General features: G+C 39.6%; 1 long non-coding RNA gene across 1 annotated transcript in view; it reads left to right on the forward strand.

Moving 5' to 3' along the window:
* The first annotated feature begins 2,388 nt into the window (after positions 1–2,388).
* The window catches only part of LOC123111967 (uncharacterized), a 7,797-nt gene continuing 1,070 nt past the window's right edge, over positions 2,389–9,115 (forward strand). Inside the window, exons 1-4 of the long non-coding RNA XR_006454953.1 lie at positions 2,389–2,902; positions 3,067–3,147; positions 3,254–3,354; positions 4,727–5,202. This is a non-coding gene — a long non-coding RNA (uncharacterized lncRNA). The remainder of the gene's footprint in view (positions 2,903–3,066; positions 3,148–3,253; positions 3,355–4,726; positions 5,203–9,115) is intronic.

The following is a 9,115-nucleotide window of genomic DNA, read 5'->3' on the forward strand; positions in this document are numbered from 1 at the left end:
CTAACTCAGGTCCTGGAACAGGAGGGGAACATCCTGTGCTGGGGGGGGGGAGTTATGGAAAAGAGGGGTGAATCTGGATTTGGACAGGAGGGAAACAAAACTGGCCCCGTTGGAAGTAATAGAGTGGTTTTTAACAAGTGCAAGGACATTATGCATGCTACAAAAGACTACAGGTTGGGGCATTCCATGATATGTGGAAAAAACAATCACATTACTAATGATTGTACTTGGTTGAAGCAGATGAAGCCTGTATCAAAGTTTGTAGGATATGCTGCTAGGGGATTGGGGGTTTTATTGGTGCAAAATTCTAAAGATACCTTAGATGTTGAGAATCCCAATCCTATGGCTTTGGTGTCCGTCACTTCTGGAGAGATCAATGAGACAAAGCTGCTGGAAGGGTTTAACTATTTGTTTAATTGGAATTGGCAATGGAGATGTAAAAAACAAGGGAGTCATACTTTTCTTGTTAGGTTTCCAAACAAAGGAAGACTTATATAATTGAACAAATGTAATGATTTCACTCTGTTGGGCATAGGAGTTGTCATAAATGTGAACAAATGGGGTTTTGGCTCTCAAGCTATTGGAAAATTGCATACAGTCTGGGTGAAGTTTGAATGGTGCCAGAATGTTTCAGGCACTTCTTTGGAATGTGTGAGGTCGCTGCAAGCTTAGGCCTAGTGCTAGAAATAGATATGAACACTATCACATAGGAAGAAAATCAGAGCAGAGGTTGGGGTCAGAGATTTCGAAAAGATTCCAACTCACATAGAAATCACTGATAAAGATTAACATATACAGGGTAATGCCTGAGCTTCAGAAGGTGGTGTAAATGGGATGGTATGGTGATCATAAGAGACAACATTTAGAGGAGGCTGGAATGGATTGCATAGGAGATGAAGTGAGAAAAAGACAGAAAAGTAATGCTACACCAAATGAGTCTGGTAAAGAAGCAATTTCCTTAGGTAGCTTAAGTCTGGTGCATTATGAAGATTTTAGAAGAAAAGTGAAGCTATCATTACAGCTCAGCGGGAACAACTAAAAGAGATTGGGGCCAGAACCAAGATGGAAGCAGATTTAGGAAGTTTTAAAGTCAGAATCTGGGAGATGAAGGAAGAGAGAGCTAGAAAGTCTGCCTTAAGAACTCAGGAAGAAAAAAGATTATTATCATGGAAAAAGAAAGACTTAATTTTCTATAACTGGTTAACAAGCAACAGATCACGATCACCAGATGCATGGATAAAATTGAAATCTAGGAAGCTAGAGACAGAGAGTTAGAAGAGTATAATGTTAGTGATGTAAAGGACATAGAGAAAGAAAGTAAGGAAGAAGACACTAGTAAATACAATGAGCCAGTGGACTATGGTGCCAGTCAAGAATCAGGTGATTCTCTTGCGACTAGATTGGGAGTGAAAATAGGAGAAAGTCAAGAAGAGGTGGATATGGAGGGGAATGCAGAAGATAATGTTAGAAGATGTGGTAGATTAATTGATAAAAAGAAGACACCAAAATTGAAGAATTAGCCAAAAAGAGAGCTCAAGACAAGGACAATTATGGTAAGAATCCTAATATTGATAAACACAATGCTTCTTTATTAGCAGACAAAATTGGTATTGATTTGGGATGCTCCATAGATATGGTTAGTCAGAATCTGGATATCATTTCCAAAATGGAGCAGTGTAGGAAAGATTTCTTTTATGCTAACTTGATTCAAAAAGATGGTTATGTTCCCATTGAGAACAATCTCATTGACACTGGTGAAGTGGATCTTGGGGAATTATGTTCTGAAGATTATCATTCTGATGTTGAATTGGAAAAAGATCACTTCTCTCATTTGAAAAACCTCTTTACTAGTGGGAAAAAATCCAGCTTAGGCTCTCCAGGTATTACCTGTGGGTGTTAATATTGGTGGGAGAAAAAGTAGGGATAAAAAGAACAAGAAATGATAGGAATGATATGGAATGTCAAAGGTTTGGGTCCTGACTGCAAGAGAAATTTTATTAGATATACCATTTATAATAAACATCTTGACTTTGTAGGCCTTCAAGAAACTATCAAATCTGACTTCACTAGAAATGAACTGTCCAAATTTTGTGGGGGAAGAATTTTAGCTGGCACTGGTCGGCATTCTGGTGGGAATTAACAAAGATAGTTTTGATATCATCTACTACCACTATAAAAGGACGAGAGGACGGAGAACCAAATCATCCTATCCATCGAAACCTGCAATCTGATGGTCTACATCCCTCTAGCGTACTAAACAGTTTTATACTTTAATTACCCACCATGCCATTATGTTAATTAATTACCAACCCTGCCATTGGGTTAACCTCCTCACGAACACGTCGCTACCCTCTGCCCTCTCGTCACCACATTGTCGGGGCAGTTTTGGCCACTGCCCCACCTCCAGGCGTCTGGGGCGCCCCGTCCACACGCCGCCCGGACTGTCGCCGCTCGCGCCCACGCTCCAGGCGCCCGGGGCGCCCCGTCCACACGCCGCCCGGATCGCCGCCACCGCGGCCACGCTCCAGCTGCCCACATGGGCACGAGCGCGGGTCGGCTCCTGCGGTGCTGCCCCACGGATGCAATACCAGGCCGCCACCACCGCCACATGGGGCCCTCGCCACCAAGCCGGCCCTCCTCCGCACGGGTCGCCGGCTGCCGCATTTCATCCCTGCAGCCACCGCTCGCTCTTGCGTTCCTGCCGGATGCTTGACGTCACTGCCACACGAAGCAGTGAGGGTGTCCCTACAGCCGTCGTTCGGTCTTGCGCTCTTGCCTGACGCTTGACGTCGCAGCCACACGAAGCAGCAAGGGTTCAGCGGCGGGGAAGTTGAAGAAGGATGACAGAGTGGGGCGATTGCCCAATACGACCGCTGCTCCAAGCAGTCTCCTTCCTCCGCCGGTATCACTCCTTTGTCTCTGAACCTTCTTCTCTCTCTACTCTCCCGTCTCTCTCAATTTGCAGCAAGGGCATGTGGTGGTGCGGGGGTAAGGGCATGTGGCGGCGGCATTACCCATCGCCCTCTGCACCCAATCATTGTATCTAATCTCCATGTGCATCAGCAGGGTTGAGCCGGTGATGTAGATCGAGCAGGTTGCAGGAGCTTGCTGCATCTGATCTTTCATCTAGTTTTTCATTCATCTCAGGTGCTTTCTTCTCTAAAAATTAATTTGGAACATCAAAAACTGCTTTTAAAATGGTTCATGCAAACTGAATTTGATCGATCCTGCATTCATGAAAATCTATGAATAGGGAAATTGCTCGTGTTTGCTTCCACGCGTCTGGGTATATAAAATCTCCATCCATACACTGAGATTGAAGCGAGGCCATGATAATTGGCGTTGAAGCTTTAGGTATAAACTCAACTCAATCATCTCCAATAGTCCAATTAGTCTTCTTTCTTGCTATCGAGGTCTTAAAAGAGTGCACAGAATGAAACAGTTTTTCTGATACATAGTTCACAATTTTCAGAACTCAAACACATGTGGCTTCCAGTTGCGATTCCAATTAGTATTTTCTCATATTGCTTCATCATCCCCTTTTGTTTGTGGGTCTCCTTATCCATACAGAGTTGTTACTATTAGAAAGTACAAGGATCAGTTTTTGTTCCCTTCTGGCGAACAGAAAGAGAGAGATATGAAGGAGTAATAACGAAAGGTTGATTGTTCGTATATATGTTCAGTGATGGCGAGCCTAACCAATAAAAATTACCTTAGACTTGGAACATTTATTCCCACCGGCTGTATATACTGCTATACTGAACATACCTATTTTGTAAAATTTTAATCAAATTTGTAATGCATGGCCTATCATCTTATATTGTCTATCTTGTTCATTTGTTATCCCAGTTAAACTAATACTACCAGTTGTATTTGACTGAAAATAGCATGAACTTACAATTTTGCATATTTATTTGACAATTGGTTATATTAGGTAACCCATATTTCAATTTTCAATTTCTTTTTGGGAGCGGCCTATTGTTTAGTATGTCTTATATCCTAGGCAATTTGTACTAGGAACAAAGGATTATCCAAGATCCCTGTAAAGAGAAGATAGCATAGAGAGGAAGAGCTGCACATAGATAGATCAGCTGATGTGATAACAACATATTCGAATTTTCAATTTCAGAATAATCTCGATGCAGTACGCGTCAGAAGTTTAATTTGAAGAAATATTGAGCCCAAAGAAATTTTTGGCGCAGTGGTAAAGCTGCTGCCTTGTGACCATGAGGTCATGGGTCCAAGTCCTGGAAAGAGCCTCTTACAGAAATGTAGGGAAAGGCTGCGTACTATAGACCCAAAGTGGTCGGACCCTTCCCTGGACCCTGCGCAAGCGGGAGCTACATGCACCAGGTTGCCCTTTTTTAGCTTTGGAGTTTATGGTGTGAAGCAACAACTTCATATAAAATATTCTTGAAGTTGGTTTTTTTACTTTGAAGTTATTAGATAACACACTTAATGTTGTATGAGGTCCTGGATTAGGACTATCGGAACTTCTCGAACACTTGCACAACATCTGATGTTGTTGGCACATGTTGACTGCACTGATCCGAGGCAAGGTGCAAGATGTTCGCTCTATAGGAATTGTTCCCAGAGTTTGATATATCCCTATCACAGGACATTACTAAACGCTCCACTTTGATATATCCATATCATTGTTGTGTATAACGTTTGTTAATGCGTATTGTATGTGGAATTAAAATGTCTTTGTGGTGATGTGAATCAGGCTGTCACAGCTAAATCTCCTTCCAGTAGTGATTTGCGGTCAATAACGACGCGTGCCATACATCAAAGGATGTGAGATTGGAAGATGTTGTCAAAGAGTATGCCCAACAGCCATGGGTTTGCATTTGTTCAAAGGATGTGAGATTGGAAGATGTTGTCAAAGAGTATGCCCAACAGCCATGGGTTTGTATTTGTTCAAAGGATGTGAGATTGGAAGATGTTGTCAAAGAGTATGCCCAACAGCCATGGGTTTGCATTTGTTACTAGAGCCATGGATGACCCTGGAGCTTTTGATTTGAAACAACAGTTGCCATGTGATGATCAGTTACTGAACACAATGCAAAGTTTCATTACTATATTTGTATGTGAGCTCTGAGATAGATGGATGCACTGTTGTCAATAAATGCGAGGTAAGATTTGTGATTCAAGATTCAGAGGAGTTCTGTCAAATGCCACAACATGCTTATCATCTCATAGGTTGGTTCCTTCCCACCATTGCGTTTGTCCTGGTTTCTTATATAGAAGATGATATGGAAGCTCGACATAGAAAATTAATTACTGTAATGCAGATTACATATTAAGCAACTTCTGATGCATATTACATATTAAGCAACTTCTGAAAGTAAGGACCAAGAGAAATGTGGTGAGCTCTGTACGAGTAAAGTAATGTAAGAGTCTCTTTGATTCAAAGGAATTTTCTTACAATTTTCCTTCTTCATTAAGTTTGAGAGCATCAGCTTGGAAAAAAATGTTGCTCTTTGACGTCTATCTTAAACACGCCTTTTGTAAGTCAATACACCATTCGATGCATTTCGCTTGTTGTACTTCAAATTTTGTTAATTTATTATCTACTGTATTCATGAATTATCTTGTAAATTTTACAAGAAGAGGTGATTGCACAATCATCGATGATCAGTGCATCTCATATTGTAATTGACCTTGATCATGTAGTGACTTAATTTCTCGGCCTCTTAGAGTAAGACTTATATTTTTTGCGTGACAGGAATCATGAAAATATGGTAGCCACGTCCTCGATTAATGGATATAATTATCGATAGATAGATTCTTAGTTCTTACCTAAACTAGCTTGGAAAATAAATTTGCAACAGGTGAAGTAATCCCATACATAATCTAGCTTGCACTTAGTATTATACTATTATGAAGAGGGCTCGCATATATGTCCTGCCTTTAACAAGAGCTGAATTGGAATAAGAAATACTAGGTACATAATATCTATATTCTTAATTTTATTTAATACGTGCATTGCACGTACATGATTACTAGTTAATGTTGAGATTGGCATTTATTTTGTTAGAATTATGTTATTTGATAAAATGGGTAAATTTGAGTGGAATCTTATAATTGTGTATGGAGATCCACAAAATGTTGGCAAAGCTGCATACTTGGCAGAATTGTCCAGGGCATATCAACATAATGCTGCTTTACCCTGTGTAATGGGTGGGGACTTTAATGTCATTAGAAGAAGCTCTGACAAAAACAAACCCATTGGATATGACCATTGGAGCTTTTTTTAATGCAATTATAGAACTGGCGGGCTTGAGAGAATTACCTTTAAATGGGAGAATATTTACGTGGGGTAATAACCTGAATGACCCCACTTATGAAAAATTAGACACGGTTTTGATTTGCCCAGGCTGGGAAGAACATTATCCTCTCACTGAGGTATATGCGCTAGAGAGAGAACTTTCTGACCACACTCCTCTTATATTAGACACTAGTGCTAAAAACAATTACACTCCAATATTCAGATTTGAAAATTCTTGGATGTTGAAAGATGGTTTTGGAGAATTTGTTCATAAAATTTGGACTGCCCACTATCCTGGACATACCATGAAACAATGGCAGAAGAGAATGAGATTTTTTAGAGAAAAAACTAGAGGATGGATCTTAAATGCAGATGCTTGGTATAGAAAAATTAAAAAAAAATCCTAATGAAACTAGATGCTATTGATAAGAATGCAGAAAACTTTGGGCTCTGAGCCTCTGATAGAGAGGAACAAAAAGGACCAAGAGCCCAACTTCAGAGACTTACTAAAACATGAAGAATTAAAATGGCTTGAGAGGTATAAAGACAAACAAATTAAAGATGGTGAGTGTAATACCAAATATTACCATGCAAAGGTGAACGGGAGAAGGAGGAAAAATAGAATCTTATCTTTACATCAGGAAGAGGGTATTGTGGAAGGAGATGAAAATTTAATTCAGTATATTACAAACTTTTACAAAGATCTGTTTGGACAAGCTGATGCTTCTACTGTTGGCTTTAATACCCAGGATGCCCCTAGAATTTCCAGGGTGCAGGCCTCCCAGCTAGTTGAACCCTTTTCAATGGAAGAATTACATAGTGTGGTGTTTGGTATGGAGAAAAACAAAAGTCCATGACCTAATGGACTTCCTGCAAACTTTTACCAACATTTTTGGGATCTTGTAAAGGGAGATTCGATGAAATTGCTTAATGATTTTCATAAAGGGAAACTAGATATATCTAGGTTCAATTATGAGATTATTACTTTAATCCCAAAAATAGATGATGCTAAACAAATTCAAAAATTCAGGCCAATTTGTATATTAAATGTGAGCTTCAAAATCATAACAAAGGTATTGATGAATAGATTGAGTAAAGTTATCATCCCATCATCTCCCCTACACAAAATGCCTTTATTAAAGGTAAATATATTATGGAAGGGGTGGTGGTGTTACATGAGGCCCTTAACACCATACACCAAGAAAAACAAAGTGCCATTCTATTCAAAGTTGACTTTGAAAAAGCCTATGATAAAATAAAATGGCCTTTTGTTTATATGATGCTACAATTGAAAAAATTCCCTGACAAGTGGTGTGACATGGTTATGCATACCATGATTGGGGGGAAAGTGAGGATTAATGTAAATGATGCAATTGGGCCTTACTTCAAAACTCACAAAGGGCTGAGGTAGGGGGATGCTGTGTCTCCTCTACTGTCTGATCTGGCTGCTGATGCTTTAGCCATAATCTTGGACAAAGCTAAACAACATGAATTTGTGAAGGGGGTGGTTCCTGAATTTGGAAATAATGGGATTAACATGCTACAATACTCTGATGACACCATGTTTCTAATTAAGGATGAGGAAGATAGTGTTAGAAACCTCAAATTCATTTTTTGTGCTTTTGAACAAATGTCATGTCTAACTATTAGTTTCCACAACAGTGAATTATTCCTGTTTGGCAATGCCAAAGATAAAGTTGATATATACCAGGGAATCCTCACTTGAAAAAAAGGGCAGGTGCCTTTTAAATACCTAGGATTATCAGTTTCTGATGTGAGACTAGGAAACAAATTTTGGAAAGGGGTTACTGAAAAAGTCGAGAAAAGGTGTTCTTGTTGGCAAGGACGCCTCTTGAATATGGCAGAGAAAGTTACTTTAGTACAATCCAGTTTGTCAAATGTTTCTATGTTTATGATGTCCTTTTATCCACTCCCTGTAGGGGTGAGGAAAAAAGCTGACTTTTATAGAGCTAGATTAGTTTGGCAGGAAAATGAAGACAAAAAGAAATACCATCTCATCAACTGGAAGACCTGTTGTCTACCAAACAGCTCGGGAGGCTAGGGATATTAAATCTAGACCTTATGAACAAAGCGCTACTAGCTAAATGGTTCTGGAAGTTAGAAACCTAAGAAGGAATTTGGACTGAGCTGTTATTAAATAAATATGTCAAAGGAAAAGGTATCTCTGGGGTCAAGAAAAAAACTGGGGATTCTTAATTCAGGGGGAGTCTTTTATAGATCAAAGATTTATACTTCCAACATGTTAAAAAACGATTGGGGGATGGAAAGAACACCAGGTTTGGGAGAACCGGTGGGTTGGTTCCAAACCTTTAAAAGATGCCTACCCAAGTATATGTAATATTAGCTTTGACCACGATATCTCAGTTACTGAGGGGATTGAGAGGGGGTGGAATAATTTTACTTTTAGAAGATCCTTAACTAGAGATAAAAAAGATCTGTGGACTAGTCTTAAGGATAGGTGTGAAGAGGTCAGGATGTATGGAGAGAAAGACAAACCACAATGGATGCTTACTTTTGACAGGAAATTTTCTATCAAATCTCTATATATTTTCCTTGTCAAAGATGAAATAGGCTTGCCCCATAAATTCCTGTGGAAGATTAATGTGCCAGCTAAGATCAGAAAAAAAATTGGCTAATGGTGAGAAAAGCATATTAACTAAAGATAATCTTCTCAAGAGGGGATGGAAAGGGAAACAAGGTTGTGCTCTGCATGGATAGGATGAAACTATAAATCATTTGTTTTTTAGTTGCTCGGCAGCCAGGCTTTTATGGAGTCTGGTGAAATGCTCCTTTAATTTAAGATCAATACCTGGTGACTCAGAT

The sequence above is a fragment of the Triticum aestivum genome, chromosome 5B (assembly GCF_018294505.1).
Source record: "Triticum aestivum cultivar Chinese Spring chromosome 5B, IWGSC CS RefSeq v2.1, whole genome shotgun sequence".
Taxonomy (NCBI): Eukaryota; Viridiplantae; Streptophyta; class Magnoliopsida; order Poales; family Poaceae; genus Triticum; species Triticum aestivum.